The following is a 15,773-nucleotide window of genomic DNA, read 5'->3' as shown; positions in this document are numbered from 1 at the left end:
GAGCCAGCGGACACCTTTATATTTCGGTGCTTTTTGTAGCCTTCCCTCTGGTGCCGTGACCGCGCGTCACTGAGGGCACCGCTGCCCTCAGCGGGCTCCGGGGCCGCCGAACGCGCCCCGGCGGCACCGAGCAGGCCGCCCATCACTGGGGTGGAGAAAATTATTCGCTCCTTTTTGCCTCCCAAGTAACCTCTGCCTCTCTGGCACGGCACCGCCTCCCCACCCCGCCCGGGGACCAAGGGACCGGGACGCCGCTGCCGCCCGGGGGCTGCGGGCAGCCGGGCCCCGGGACCGGACCCCGGGCTGTTGGGGCCGCCCGCATCCAGCCCCGGAGCATCGCGGAAGGAGGAGGGGGGCGAAAGCGGGTTCACTTCCGCCTGGCTGCAGGAACCACAAGCCCCCAGAATATATTAGAATAATAATAATAGAAAGGTCCCCCCCAGCCCCGTTTTTGTCCCCCTGGAAGGAGGGGGTGGAGAGCAGAGCAGCGAGGCTGGCGGCGGGCGGATCGATGTGGAGCCGGTGAGGCACCGCGGCCGGCCCCAGCTCCCCGCCGGCACCGCAGCCGCGGCCGGCAGGACAAGCGCAGCCTCCCCGCGGAGAGGCCAGGGAGAAGGTCTGTGCTTTGCCTTTGTACCTAGCGTGCCCGGCAACAGGCTGTGCCCTGGGCGGGCTCCTGGCAGCCCGCGGCCCCCCTGCAGCCAGCCGGGCATCAAAGCCCAGCCGGGGATCCGTGCGCGGCTGCAGCTTGCGAGGGGCTGCGATAGCCCCGAGCTCTTTGTCAGCACCCGGCTCTCTTCGGTAGTTCCCAAATCTATGCCTTCTAACCGCCCCGACCACTGTCCTCGGGCTGGGGGTCTGGTTATTTGGGGCTTCAGGGAGAACTGGCTCCATGGAAAAGGCTCTGGCATGTGCCTGGCAGTGCCGGTTGGGCCTGGATGCCGCGGGACCGGGATGCCTGCCATGGGACCGGGATGCTGCGGGACAGGGATGCCGCGGGACCGGGATGCTGCGGGACAGGGATGCCTGCCATGGGACCGGGATGCTGCGGGACCGGGATGCCGCGGGACCGGGATGCTGCGGGACAGGGATGCCTGCCATGGGACCGGGATGCTGCGGGACCGGGATGCCGCGCTGCCGGCTGGCGCTGCCGGCAGGCATAGGAAACCTGGCGGAGGGCAGGAGGGGAGGGGAGGCCAAGGGCTCTGCAGGCTCCTCGTGTGAGACACCGGCGAGCCGGGCTGCTTGCCCGCTGGGCCGAGTTGAGCGCCATAGATTTCACCTTCCCATGCCAGATGCACCTTCAGTGACTTGCCATTTAAATATCTTAAGATCATTGCGTTTCACATATTAAACATTTCGCAACTTTTAGCTTGTTATTTTTAATCTTAACACCGTGAATTCCAGAGTGCTTTGATGCCTCAAACCTGTACACTGGTGGCTGAGCATTGTACTTTGGAAATCCTGCCAGAAGTCTGCACAATTTAATATTACTTTAATGTATTGCAATGTATAAGGGAAGTGATTTGCTTAAGACTAGTGAAAGCCTGGGGAAGAAAAACCCTGCCCTCTCATTGCCCTGTGCCTGCACTTCCCCTTCCAATTCCATTCCTCTTGCCCCTTTTTTCCAGCCAGAAGTGTGACACCTAGAGTTGTTTAGGAGCTACTTGCCCTCCTTTCTGAGCCTTTTACAGGAACTATGGTCACAAGAGGGAAGAGAAGGAGTGAGTGTTCACTCTAAAGAGACTCTAATCCAGAAATTAAGGTATGGCACAGAAGGAATAAGATGCAGTAAGCTAAAGCAGTCTGAGAGCTGAAAAAAATAAACAACTGGTCCATCTGTCATCTTGCTCATTTCCTTTCATGAAGTCTGAAGGTGCATTGAAAACAGTTTAAAGATCATGTTCTGAATTAAGCTCCTAACTTATATGTGAGAAAGTGGAGTGACTTCTCAGGGGTCCTGCAGTCCCAACCTCATTTAGCATCCAGCTGGGGTGCAAGTGTCTTGTGGTGTGGTTAGTTGTGAAGAGTTTTAATAATGGGCTATAGAACAAAGTTATTCTTTTGCTTGTGAATTTGCAGAGGAAGGGAAATAATCTTCTTTGATTCTGCTTCCCTTTGAATAATTTATTCTAAGTTCTCTTCTGCATGTGATGTGACTTGAATTTGTGGTGGGGACAGGATGCAACTCTGGCTTCTTGGTCAGCTGGAGAGGAAAGTGCTACCTGGTTAGGAGGCTCTACAAATCTGCTGCTGTAACATGGTTGACAGCTGCAATAGCATGGTTAACTCTAATTCAGCTGTGTATTTTCCCTGTAAACTGAGTAGTCAGTTACACTCAACTGTGAGCTTGGGATTTATACCACAGAAACATTTGCCTTAGCACAGAGACAAATGGGTAGGAGTAAAAGTAGTAAAATATTAACTTTGGGTTATACTATTCAATGCAAAGATGTCAGAACAAGTGAGAGGTGCTTTCCCTATGAATGAAGTTCAGTTCTGAAAGATAGAAGTACAGTGTGGTGGTGCACAGGATGGTACAGGTAGAGCCATCCCTCTGCCATAGGCAGCAGTGATACAGAACATGAATCCTTCTGCATCTGTTGTCTGATGTAGATGTTGAAATTGCTGAGATTTCATTTGGTCTGTCAAAACTAGGGTACCACGTCACCCAAACCCCTTACCAGCAGCTGTAATGGTATTTGAATGCTGTTGTGTGGATTTCTCTTTAAAACGGGGTTTACTCTCCAGAAGCCAGGGAAATCTGAATATTTATCTGCATTAGCAGAATGGTATTAAATGCAAAATCCTTAGCTGCCATGAATATTTATTCTTATCTTAGCTGGCTTCAAACTGCTTCTCTGGCCGATTGCCATCCCTGAAGGTTGTTTTCACAGATGTTTTGGAGTGGACACTCACACACTGATACACCTCCAGATTTCATGTTCCTTGATATTTCTAAACAGATTGTCAGTAGTTGGCAAACAACTACATAAAAACAGTCAGTGAAGAAAGTATGGGCCCAAAAATACCTTTGGGCATCAATAGATATCACTTTAAATCATCAGATCATAACTAATTCAGCATATGTAAATACCCTCAGTCTCTCACAGTGCTCTCTTAGATGAGTGCCTTGAAATTATCCTCCTAGTTGAAGCCTTAACCCTTCAGATAGAATAAGATACATTTTGAGATCCTATAAGATTTCTTTTTTTTTGAAAACTCCCCAGTGATCTTTCTTTCAGTGCATCATATTCTAGAAGGTTTCACTATGGAACCAGGGTCTGGAGTCACAGGTCTGTTGAGCACAGCAGGGTATGTATAGAATCTCCCTGGACACATTGAGTCCATGATGGATGAAGTGTTCATTGAGTGCACTGGAGGAGGTTTCTGAGTGTAGAGTTCTCCAGTGTGGGTGCTGGCCCTTGTGGGTATTTTGTGGGTAGTGCCATTATTTCTTTTAGCTGAGTACTGGCATTCTTGATCAGTGCAGAGGGTCAGTTTAAGTATTATAGAAATACATTAATATTTACTAAGGACCTATGGTCTGGTTCCAAATTTACCCAAGAAAAATCACACAATAATTTAGGATGAATGTGACTTGATATAGTCCAACCTGCTGCTGAAAGCAGGACCAATTTTTAGCAGATTCCTCAGGGCTTAGTTCAGTTCAATTAGCAATAGGTCCAAAACCAAATATCCTACAAGCTCTGTGATGCAATTTCAGTGTTTGACCATCCTCATGAAAAAAAAATAATCTAATCAGAATTCCCCGTGTTTCAGTTTGTGTCTGTTACCTTTCACTGTACACCTCTTGGAAGAGTCTGGTTCCATCTTCTATGCCTTCTTGGTAGGTAGAAGTATATATGTAAATAGGTTGATATATAGAGAGAGTGAGGATAGAAGAGATGTGAAAAGGGCCTTTTCATAGCTGCTTTGCATTACAGGCAGCTTTCCTAAGGCTAAGATCTTCCATGTGGTTTACTCTGATGTGAAGTAAAGATGGTCACAGCTGTAGCCTTGCAATGAACCTGTCTCCTAAATCCTGCCTTTGAATGCAGCATTAATATGACAGACTGTGGACTGTGTCACTGGACTGGATGAAGTGCTGAATTAATGTGTCCCCTTTTCTACCTGTGGGGTTTTCCAGGAGCTTCTTGCAGTTTCAGTAATGAAACCCATTTGTTGGCATGTTTTTTCCCCTGAGGCATTAATTTGATTTTGGGATGGATCCATCCTGTCATATTTGTATGGTGTAAGACATTTCCTTCCCTGACACCAAGTGTGCCCCAAGCAAAGTCACTGACCAGTGTCAGCAGTTTCCCAAATTTTAAACCTTGGGTACCATCAAGTGGCAGCATTGTACCCATGAGCATCAAACACTGTGGAGTTATAAACTTCTGTGGGAAAGGGAAGGAAGGGAAAGGGAAGGAAAGGGAAATGGAAAGGGAAAGGGAAAGGGAAGGGGAAAGGGAAAGGGAAGGTATGGATCATCTGTGCTGGCCTCACATGTCACTAGGTCTCATAGACAAGGGCTTTGAAACAGCGTGAAGCTGTGTCAGGAGAGGTTTAGGCTGGATATTAGGAAGAGATTCTTCACCAGGGGGTTGGGCACTGGAACAGGTTCTTCAGGGAAGTGGTCACAGCTCCAGCCTGACAGAGCTCAAGAAGCCAACGTTCGATTTGGACAACATTCTCAGACACATGGTGGGGTTACTGGGGTTGTTCTGGACAGGGCCAGTTGGACTTGATGATCCTTGTGGGTTCCTTTCAACTCAGGAAATTCCGTGGTTCTGTGATTCTATGAACATGTGTCAGCCAAAGCAAAACAGAAATTAAATCGTGTAGGAGATAAAAACACCTTTGTAGGTGAAATAAAGGATAATGCCCTCTCCTAAATACACCATTTATGAGTTCTGAAGTTGAGAAATTTGTATTTAACTTTTGCCATCCCTCCCAAGTCCTGGACCACTGCTCCTTTCTCTTACATTGTTGTTAGGTAGTATGGAGTTCATTAATAAAACCTTTTCCGATAGGCTCAAGCAGGTTAATGCACTTTGATGTACACAATGGTGGTGTATTAAAAAGTCAGTGAAACACTGATTGAATTTTCAGTAACAATTTCTGTTCTAGTCCATAATGGCTGATTTGTGCAGAGGTTAGCAGAGAGCAATAATCAAACAATGTCTCTTACATAATAAGACAGAGGATCAGCTGGAAAAACTGACCTGCTGTCTGGCAGTTGGTGTGAATGTTTTATTTTCATGGTAGCATAAGAACTGCAATATTAGAGTAGGTCTGAAGATCACCTGCTCTGCTGTTCTAGCCTGATATGACTTGTCCTGTGTGGCTCAGGTGACAGTATAAAGACCATACAACAGGAACTTTCTGGTCAGTTCATTTCCCCACATTATAGCTCCTTATCAATTATCAATTATCCTTATCCTTATCAATTTAAGGATGCTTTCCAGCAGCAGTTATAGTAAATTCCACACAACAGGCTATCTAGGGAGGATGCAGCATCTTCAGTAAGATGTAAGGGAGTAAGAAAGCAAGCATTGCTAAGGACATAAGTATTCAAGTGGGGGGATCCAGGTCTTCACCATCAGTTAAACATTGCTGAGAGCTTCTCTTTCACACACAGGTGGTCACTCCTGAATGTCTGCAGGACAAGCTCTCTTCCCTGCCCACTTCCCAGCCCTTGCCATCAAAAACATCCCTTTCATCCTAGCTGTGGGTGAATGTACAGCACAGGGCTGATGGGGAGGGCAGAGCTTGTGACACTGCAGCTTTTCTGCCATATTAACTAGTTCACAATGTGTAGGGTGTGGAACTTAGCAAAGCATGGGAGAGGTTACCATTTCCCTCTTTCAGGATGCTGGGATAGATACACAAATACATAAAAATATGGGATAGAGCAGGGGAAAAGATATGTGTAGAAATACCAGTTTGTAATTCTATGGAACTCAATAGGAGTTTATGCTCTGGTCTTCAGTTTTGCTCTACACCTAACTTTAATGTATCTAATCAATCTTCCCATTGCTCAAGGGCCTCATCTAAGTTTGATTAGCCATTTTAAGAAAAACAGTTTATTGCTGAGTAACAATGAATCACAGCCTTCTGATTAAATTAAAAGTCAGGAAGACCCAAAAGCAAAGAAGGCAGTAAGATCTCTGACCTCTGGAAGAAGCCCTGGAAAGGCTGTTACTGAAGGAGCCTTCTCTGCTCATCCTCACAAGCTCCTGCAGCAGGACTCCCAGACCAGTGGTACTCTTTGGAGAACACCTTGGCAGGACAAACTTTTCTGAGAAAGAGGCTGTAAGTACAGGAAGATCCCCATTTAGAGCTGAGGTCACAGGACTGTTATCAGCTGATTTGGATTCTGTCCCAAATTCTCCTCTTGCCCTGCTGTGAGAGACTGGATTTTTCACTTAACCTACCTGCACTTTGCATCTTCCAGATAGAAAACTATTTTTATTTATCTCTTTGAGATCTCTATAAAAAGGATGCTATGTATCATCCCCACTCTTTACAGTCAGCTAGAGGCAAATCATATAAAAGCTCTGTAAGTGCAGCACATTTTGGCCTGACAGGTCTGTAATGACCATTTCACTGGGACTCCTTAATAGCTGCAAAACTGAAATGGAATATCCTCCTCTTGCATATTCAGAAAGGCACTTGAGACAGGTGTCTGCCCAGGCCATTGTCCAGCACAGAGTGCACTGGAGGAGCACATACCCACATGAGGTTTCATCAGTGTGGGATTTCATTTCTGCCGTACCACCTGCAAATCGTGGCAGCCATGTGACAAATGGGGCAGGAGCCTTGGGGTTATTTTGTGGGGCTTTCCCATAGGATCAAAGAAACTGCCCTTTTCATTTTCAGATTAGTGCTTATATTATTAATTAATGAAGAGGGGAGATAAAGAGGTCTGTTGGCTTTGCCCCTCTTTAATGTTTATCAGGGGAAAAATTATACCTTGAAGACCTGTTTATTTTAAGTTTTTTTTCTCTGCTAACAGCTAACAATGTTTACCACTGATCTCCCCAGTGATGGCTGGAGTGTCTTTGGCTCTGAGCCTGCACAGGAAGAATAAGGGAATAATAAGCTAAAGGGTTCTTTTTGGAGGATTTCTGATAGTTGTTTGTTTTCTTCATTATGTGTTTGAGGCTTGTTTCCATGAGAAAACTCTAGGTAACCACAGAACTGAGGAAATTCTATTATCTTGGGAACTGAGGAGTGGAAGATGAGAAATATGATGGAGAGCAGATTTGCAGGCAAAAAACTGTTAATGTTTTTACAGAACATCCAGTACTTGCCTGCAGTGCTTTGGCTACAGTGTGGATTTTTTCTGTAGACCACCCCAATGGAATTTGAGAAGAATAAATTAGATATTAGAGAACATTTTAAAATAATACTTTTACAGTCACATCCCTACTCTGGCTATAAATATACATCATGAAAGCAGTGTAAAATATTTCTGTAGTGTTTTACTGCAATGTTTATGTTTGTCTTCCTTCTTTCACTCATTCTCACTCTGTGATGAGTGTAAGAAGTCTTAGTGCTGGCAGGACAAGATGACACTTCCTCTCCAGCACAAGTTACTATAATTCTTCTTCTACCTCTCTCCTTCTAGAGCCACTAAGGAGATACCTGCAGCAGTGGAAAGTTCTTCCCCCAAAGGTAGAGTCAAGAAATGCTATTAGATTTACATTTTCTCTCTGTTAAACAACACTGAGTGTTAAGCAGAGGGTCTTTTCAGGGGCAAAGTTCCTGTGGCAAGATTGTAAATTCTCATTTGGTCTAGTTTTTAGAAATTCCATCCCCAGAAGTATCCGGAAGAAAGTTCAAAGAAAATTGAAATTCTTGAAGCCAAACAGTTCAGAAAATTAAGCCCTAAGCAGCTCTGCTCAAGATTACATAAGGAACCAGCTTTTAGTCCCTCCCCTTGGTGTTTTTTCATAGTTCATCGATCAACAACTGCAAAATCCTCAGGCACCTTTTGAACACCTCGTCCAGGAAGGGACCCTCATAATTCAGTGGTGTCCAGTGATCAGGTGACCCAAAATATCTTCCAGTTTATTCAAAAATTTTCCTTAATTCCAGGAAGTTTCTAGAGAATTCATCATTTTCGAGTAGTTCATAGAGAAGGAAATGTGCTGATCAAGATACAGGAATAATTATTTGCTTTAACTGTTCAGATATGGCTTCTTGAATTTTCCAGTCAAGCTTCAGAATTACTGATATTTATTCAAGTAAGATGATGAGATGACTTATTTTCAGTTGGCAATTAATACATTGGCTTTAGGGAATGAAAACTGTGTTACATGAGAAACAAGAACAGCAACATCAACAAAAGATTTCGTCTGTTCCTTGTGCCAGTCTGTGTTGTGTGTAAATCTGTAATTCTCAGCTGCCTTACCATCAACCATGTCTGGAATCTGGGGTGTGCCTGTGGTGTGGAGTGCCTTGCCTTTGCTGGCTCCTTGTGGGGAGAACAGCTTGGGAAGCTGGAGGCTGGCTGAGCCTGCCAAGATCCATTCTAGGGAATCCATGGCACTGTCACCACTGGAGCTTTGCACTTTTGACTTGGAATGAGGTTGACCATCTATTGGGCACCCTGCAGATTTTTAATAGCAGCTTTGCTTCAAAAGTTCCCATCATGGGGATTTCAAAGGGGATCCAGGCAGGTGAAGCCATGATTGCAATTTTCTAGAGTAAGTGCAGTGCTGAGGAGGAGGTATGTGGGCACACAATATGTGTGTGGATTGGTTTAACTCATCTTTAATCCTTTAGGTTTGGGAGTGGATGTAACACCCCTTTTTTTTTTTTTCCTTCCTGTTTCTTGGATGGAGGAGAAAAAAAAGAAATTATCTCTGCCATTTTGTATCTTTCTTGCAGAGAGCTTGTGAGGTAGTAGGGAATCTCTCCATTAATGTGCTTTATGTTTTTTCAAAGATGGGGTTCTTCCTCAAGGTTTTCCAGATCTGATTTGACTGATGATGAGTAGACTTGAAGCATTCCCTTGATGGTCAATAAACAGGAAACAAATTCAGCTGAGGATCCCTGTCCAAGGAGCACAAAATACGAGGAATACAGAGTCACATTTCAGAAATCTGAGTTAAAACAGCCAAGAAGACAGACATGTAAACACAAAAGGCTTTGTTCATTATTGATATTAAGGTATCAAACACACATTCTGTGAGACTTTATTTAAAGTGGAGCTTACCTGTGTTGTCTAGAAAGGACAAAATATCTTATAAAAGTTTGCATATGGTATCCTGAGTCTCACTCTGAACTTCTCTCTGGAGAGTCCAGTCCTCAGCTGCATTTTATTTAACTCTGAGGCTTAAATTAGGAATGGGGTGAAGTTTTGCCTCCTTTGAAATCAGGACAGTCTTAATTTTCAATCCAGGTAAGCATATGGGTTTCATACTCTTCAAAGAATTTGAGGCAGAGTTTCCAATTTTCTATTTGGGATTTGCTCTGATTCTCAATGAGAACAGCAGTTTGGAAATCAATGTATATGCTATTTGTGCTTACAAGAAATTACAGTTGTAATTGCTCACAAAATTAGAAGGAATTTTAGGAAAAAAGGTCAAATTTTAGGAGCTCTTAAGTAATTTGTCCAAAGTGTTTTAACATATGTGAACAAAGACTGTTAATTTCCTTTTGTTATGTGTGCAAAGTTTAAATAAGGTGCTTATGGAGTGCAAGTAGTTACAAAGGAGATAGATTTCTTTATTGCTTGCCTTGTTTGTGAAATACATTTTATGTCATGAGGCACCGATTACCTAAATTAGAAATCCCAAACAATGGTGTTGTCTCATTTGGTAGGAAGCAGAGACTGTGTGGACAACTGAAAGCTTGCTTAAAGGCAATCTGTGACCCACTCCATACTGTTCTTATGCTAATGTGAGAATGGGTGTCCTGGTCACCATCTGCTGTCCCTGAGGTTCCGGCCTTGGGCACTCAGAATTGGTTTGCTTTATTAATGCTAGGCCATTCAGAACAGCAGCAGTGCATTTGTTATAGTCTGTGAAATCAGAAGTTCCAATTGTAAGCATACAGAGATAACTGTCACTTTTAATAATTCACTCAAACATGATAGCCACCACTTTTTCCAACCTCTCAGGCAGAGATGCCATCTTTCAAGCTGGAGTTACCTTCAGCAAATTCAACAAAGGCCTCTCTGGCTTTTCAGGGTGATAGGGTTTTACTTCCTTGGAAGGTCATTTCATTAGGTACTGGATGGATTTATTAGGTACTGGATGGATTTATTGTCTGGCTCTGCATTTTAACTTTTGCAAATGCCCCCTAGAGAAACAGAATAGTACCTTGATATAAATAAAAAATTAATAAATAAGACATACAATGTGTTTTTAGAGGGGCTAAAGGGCTGGGTTATCAAATATCCTCAACTAGTCTAATTAAACCAGTTGAGATTTAAAGGACACCATGCATCAGTTTTGCCTAAGCTTGTTGTCAGGACAAATGGCTACAATCTCAGTTGTAAGTACCTAATAAAGTCTCATGGAATGGTGATTCTATTTGTGCTTATTAGCTATATGGTTCTTCCTTTGGTGTGCATGGCTAATTAGAAGACAATTCTTTACGTTGCTCGTTGTGAAGTTCCCCAGGTACAAGTCAGGATAGTTGAACTGGTAGGCAGCAAGCCATGTATGTGCTCCTGCCCTGCTGGGCCTGCAGTGTGGAAAGGGGCAGAGCACACAAAGCTCAGAACCTGCCCATCTCCTGCTTTATCCCTGCCAGGGGTACAGGGCAGTTCCTGAGGTGACACCAGTCCACAGCCTTCCCTAGGAAATAGAATCGTGGCTTCCTTCCATTTTCCAGGTGAGGGAAGTGGGACATGGCTAATGTTGTGCCTTGTGTCCCCAAGCCTGCAGCAGCACTGGGAGCATTGGGGCTGTGCCAGGTTCAGCCCCAAACTGCCCACACTGGGCGTGCAGGGGGAACTGGAGGTGTTCAGGGTGTGGGGAGGCAGTGAGGCTGTGTGAACAATGGGACAGGCTGTGGTCTCAGCTGATGTCAGACTTTTTGTGGTATCCCAGTAAAAGAGCATTTTATGGCAGAATGGGCATGGAACAGGTCCCCCAAGGCTGTTGGGTGATTAAGTGAGAGTGTAATTCTGGGGGCTGACTCTCCTGACTCCTAATTGCTCTGATCTGCATGCAGAATTTATTTATGATGACCTCTGTGATGAAAAAAATTAGCCAGTTGCCTAATAAGCAATACAGCCAACAGGGAGAACAACTTTCAGCAGCTACTTTTGTCCCCTCCCTTGCCTCCAGAGCTTTCTGTTGTTTCTTTCAGTTATGGCTGAAGGAGACAAGTGCTCCAGGGCCAGGGAAGATGAGAGTTAATTACACTGTGGAATGGGATTGTTGCACAGTGCTGGTTCTTTCCCATCCTTGTCTCAGGTGCTTTGGAGTAGAGCAGAGCCAGCAGAGTTCTTCAGTACTATCCTTTGCTTATTTTGGAAGCACTGGAAATACAAAGCTGAACCTCTTTCCCTTAAATGAAGACAATGAGGAGCAGGCTTCTTTTTGGTGTCAGCATTGTGAAAGTTGTGCCAAGATCAAGTGAAATTCACCTCAGCAGAGGTGGATCTCATATTGTGTGTATAGTTTAGAAAGGAGAGTAACAGTGTGTGCACTCCATGAAGTTTCTGGGTGAATCTGTATTTCAGTAGTTTTTGCTGTAAAATCTAGAAGGAAGTCCCTGAGACACGCATAGGGGAAAAAATATTTGTATCTTGAGGATGAAGTAGAACATTAGGATATGGAAGGTTGTCCTAGAAATCACTCTGGGTAATAGAATCACAGAATCCATCTTCCTTACTTTCTGAGTTCTTGTTTAGGACACTGTCTTAGTGGAATGTTGGTGTAAAACAGAAGTGAAGAAAGGGGAGATGGGGCATTCTACAGAATAATGGGGGGAAAGCTGACAACAGTGTCCCCTTTGGCTCTGCTCATTTGAAGTGCTGAACTTGGGCAGAGATCTGAGTACATAAGATGTGCTTACAGATATCTGGCTACTCTTTGGTTTCTCAGTGATTGAGGATAATCAAATCTTTGTGAAATAGAGCCCTTCCTGACCAGAGGAGTGTTGCCAGGCTGTTACAGAGGCTGCTGCTCTGCCAGCTGCACACATGGAATTGTTCAGCATGTAGGTGCATCTGCTTATGAATGTGGTCCTATGGAGTCATGCAGAGCTAGTGAGAGCATTGAACTAGGTATGACAGGTTCAGAGTCCCTCATCTGTCAGGACAATTTCGTGTCACATCAGGGACAAGTGTTAGAATCTGTCACATTTCAGCTTAGTACAATAATCTCTGGGTTTGCCTGTCCTGATTGGAAAGGTTCCCATTTAAATGTGGATGATGCTTCAGAATGATTTTGCTGCATTAAAATACCACAATAGGTTTGTTTTTCACTATAAAAGGCACTGAATTACTGAAGTTTCATAAAGTGCCATGGAGCAAAATAGTTGTCTTCTTATCAAGTCTTGTGTGTAATACCTTCAGGTCACACAAGCTGGGACTGAAGAGTATCTGCAGGGCATGTGGAAATGCAGAGGAGAGAGGACTTAAATAAATGTTTATCATCTGGGATGCCAATCTCTTTTAGTGGCTGGCAGAAAAATTCTGCTCTGCTTGTACCTTGCCTGTACACTCTGATAATTACAGCAGTACATGGTGTGAAACAGTAAACCTTTCAAGTTCTGGTGTTCTTACTTGGTTCTTCTCTTGACAGAAATGATGCTGACAGGGTTGATTGAACACTTTTGAAATATGTTTTTAGTTTCTTCCCTAGAAATAACATGTGCCACTCCATTGGAAGATAAGTGACAGCAACAACTCGGTTCTGATGCGTGAGGGAAATCAGAAATGACCAGAAGCAACTATTGTTAGAAATGAAGAGCTGGTGTCTGCACATGTCAGTGCAGTGTTCCTTATGTTTTCATTGTTGACTGGGTAGGAAAAACAGTCCTGCTAGCATGCTGGTGCTTACATGAGGTGTAGGGATATCTGTCAAAATCTATTGAGGTGCTTTGAGAAGTTGTAAAATAACATCTCTGCAAAGGACTCTGCGTAAGCTCTTGGAGAGACTGCAGCAGTGCTAGACAACCTTCCAAGCCTTTATCACAGCCTGGAAGCCTCCATCTTCAAAAAGGCCCTGTTTATTCTTGGACACAAACAACAGCAAGTGAAAGTTTGTGTCTAAAGAAGTTAAAAATAAATTGTGAAGAGAGATACTTTCAGGGATGACAGGACTACAATGAGCAAGTCTTCATTATTCTATGCAGGACTCTCTATAGAGTGACAACTTTAGTCAGGGAGTGTAATTATTTACTTTTGGAATGCTTAATGTTGGTTCCTTCAAGCTGAGTTAACTTATTACCAAGTGTATTCCATTTGTCCCCTTGTCAACAGATACAGGTTGTCTTCTGTTCCCCTTGTTATAGGAAGGACAGCTGGGGAGGCCAGAGGACAGGGATGGCTCTCAGAGACACTGAATGCTGACAGTGGCTCAGTTTTGTTTACAATTGTTTTTGTATCTCTGACTTGATCTAAACTGAACAAGATACTTGGTTCCTACATAGGTATTTTGATATGTTGAGATATCAGCGAGATATCACAAATACTTTGAAAAATGGTCCTTCTCTCTCCTATCACAGTGACATTTGCTGCTGCTTGGTGGAGTGTCCCAGCTGGGACTCAAAGTCTCATGGTTAACCAGGAGCTGGCACTAGGAAATTGGATCTTGTTCTTGCACCCCTTTTCAGACATCACACAGAGCTAGATACAGTGGGTGGGCTTTGGGAGCTACCAATTATAACAGCAGTGGCAGTGCCTTCCTCCTGCCTTGCAAAACCAGTGCATCCAATAGAGCACCTGAGCTGAGTGTGCCTGGCCATGTTGGGATGAGTTGGCTGGAAAATGAGAGCTACACTGTGTGCTCTCAATAAATCACTAGCTTCTCTTTTCCCAGAATTCTTGTGAGTACTCACCCTATACCTGCAGATTAAAACATATTTAAACCTTAAGAAACATCGTGTAACATGATTTATATTCTTGCACTTGTGCACAGTCATGGTTCATTTCTAAGCAGAAAAGATCATAGTAGAATACAGGCTAGGAGGAGAGCTGAATGAAACATAACAGCAGAGGAGCTGGTCAGAGCAGGACTGCTGTTCCCCTCCTGCTGGTTTGTTCATCTCCTGGTGCTGCTGGGACACCTTCTGCAGGAGCTCAGCAAGAGCTCTTCCTCCTCTGGGTGTGTGTGAGGCTCTTGATTTGCAAGGCCTCATTTAAACTGGTAGATCAAAACACTTGCTTCCTCAGGAGAAAGGAATGTTTTCTCATTCCTGTCCTACTTCATATTTCACAGCTGCAGTTTGTCTTGTTTTCTCCCTGCCTAAGGCCCAGCAAGTGCTGCAGTGCACAAGGGTTTAAAGGATTATTTATTTTAGGGCATTGATGCCTTCTTTGAAAAGCTGTGTGTGCTTAGTTTGTTAGGGGACTCTTGTTAGAGCAGCATGGGGATTTTGCAGGGAGGAAAGGGAGGCAGTAAGTGGGCATGTCTCTTCACAAACCAGGTTACATAAAGACAGGCCTCTCAAATTATCTTAAGCAGAATGGATTGGGATGATCTTTGCTCCTGAGTGTTTCTTTCAGAGTAGCTGTACATCCCATCTTCTCCAGCTTTGTATGACTCCATCACTGATTGCACTGATAGCTGAATGTCCTTAAGTTATTCAACACAGGTGAAAATGATGGGGAAATTAACTTCCATTAACTTCAGTAGGAGCATGATTAGCCCTTAGCTATACCACCTCCAGCCAAAACCTCACTGCTCTCCAGCCAAAACTGACTCTGGTTATACTTTTGGAAGTGAAGCATCAAAAAAGAGCTGCCAAGTCCTCATGCCTGGCCTGTGGGCCTCTGCATCATCATGGTAATGGTATGTTGGCTGTTCTACTTCTTGGAAAGCTTCTTGGAAGAGGAAGTAGATTTGGAAGAATGGCTTGGAAGCAGCCATGGTGGCTCTTGAAAGCTTTCAGATTAGTTACCTGTTGAGTGCTCATTCCAGGGTGATGTGGCTGCACCAAATTCTGCCATTTGGCCAGGCTACTGCTAAGCAGGGCAGAGGTGTCACTTCTGAAGGATAAGGAGGAGATGGAAGTGTGACCTTCCTTCCAGTTTGAGATCCTGACAGTGGGGATGGAGTCTCGCCTCATGCCAAGCCTATATTTGATTATTTACACCAATAGGTCACCTTGCCATCCCCCTTCTGCCAGAAAAGAATTCAACAACAGAACTCAAAGAATGTGGCAAGTCTGAAATATATTAATGTATATTAAAATCTCCCCCTCTCTCTAGAATAATTTGCATTTTTTAATTCCAGAGGGAGCTTGCAAGTCCATCCATACTGTGCCACTCATCAGCCTCTCTGAGGTCTGGTAGGCTTTATCAGCTTAGGGCTGGTTTGTTCTGCTTTCTGTGGGAAGATGAGGTTGGTTTAGACTTGCTGATGGGTTGGGATATGTACAGTTAATGTTCTACTCCCTCATCTCCCACCCTCAAAATATGTAAGATACAAACCTAAATCTTGCCTTAGACTTTCCCCAGAGCTTTGGAAATTTTTGGATCAAGGCCTCATGAACTGAGCCTGGCTTCAGAATCCTTGATGATCATTGCATCCAGAACTTGGGCAATGTGCATTTAGGAGAGCCTTGATGTCTCTCAT

At 44.2% G+C, this 15,773-nt stretch overlaps 1 protein-coding gene across 2 annotated transcripts in view; it reads left to right on the top strand.

Moving 5' to 3' along the window:
• The first annotated feature begins 381 nt into the window (after nucleotides 1-381).
• The window catches only part of PAK3 (p21 (RAC1) activated kinase 3), a 126,946-nt gene continuing 111,554 nt past the window's right edge, over nucleotides 382-15,773 (top strand). For both annotated transcript variants that reach the window (XR_004981899.2, XM_036401866.2), the window contains exon 1: nucleotides 382-616. The gene's annotated coding sequence lies outside the window, so the exon portion shown is untranslated. The remainder of the gene's footprint in view (nucleotides 617-15,773) is intronic.

The sequence above is a fragment of the Molothrus ater genome, chromosome 14 (genome assembly GCF_012460135.2).
Source record: "Molothrus ater isolate BHLD 08-10-18 breed brown headed cowbird chromosome 14, BPBGC_Mater_1.1, whole genome shotgun sequence".
Taxonomy (NCBI): Eukaryota; Metazoa; Chordata; class Aves; order Passeriformes; family Icteridae; genus Molothrus; species Molothrus ater.
The sequence above is the reverse complement of the archived record's forward strand: the minus strand, read 5'-3'. Positions and strand labels throughout refer to the sequence as shown.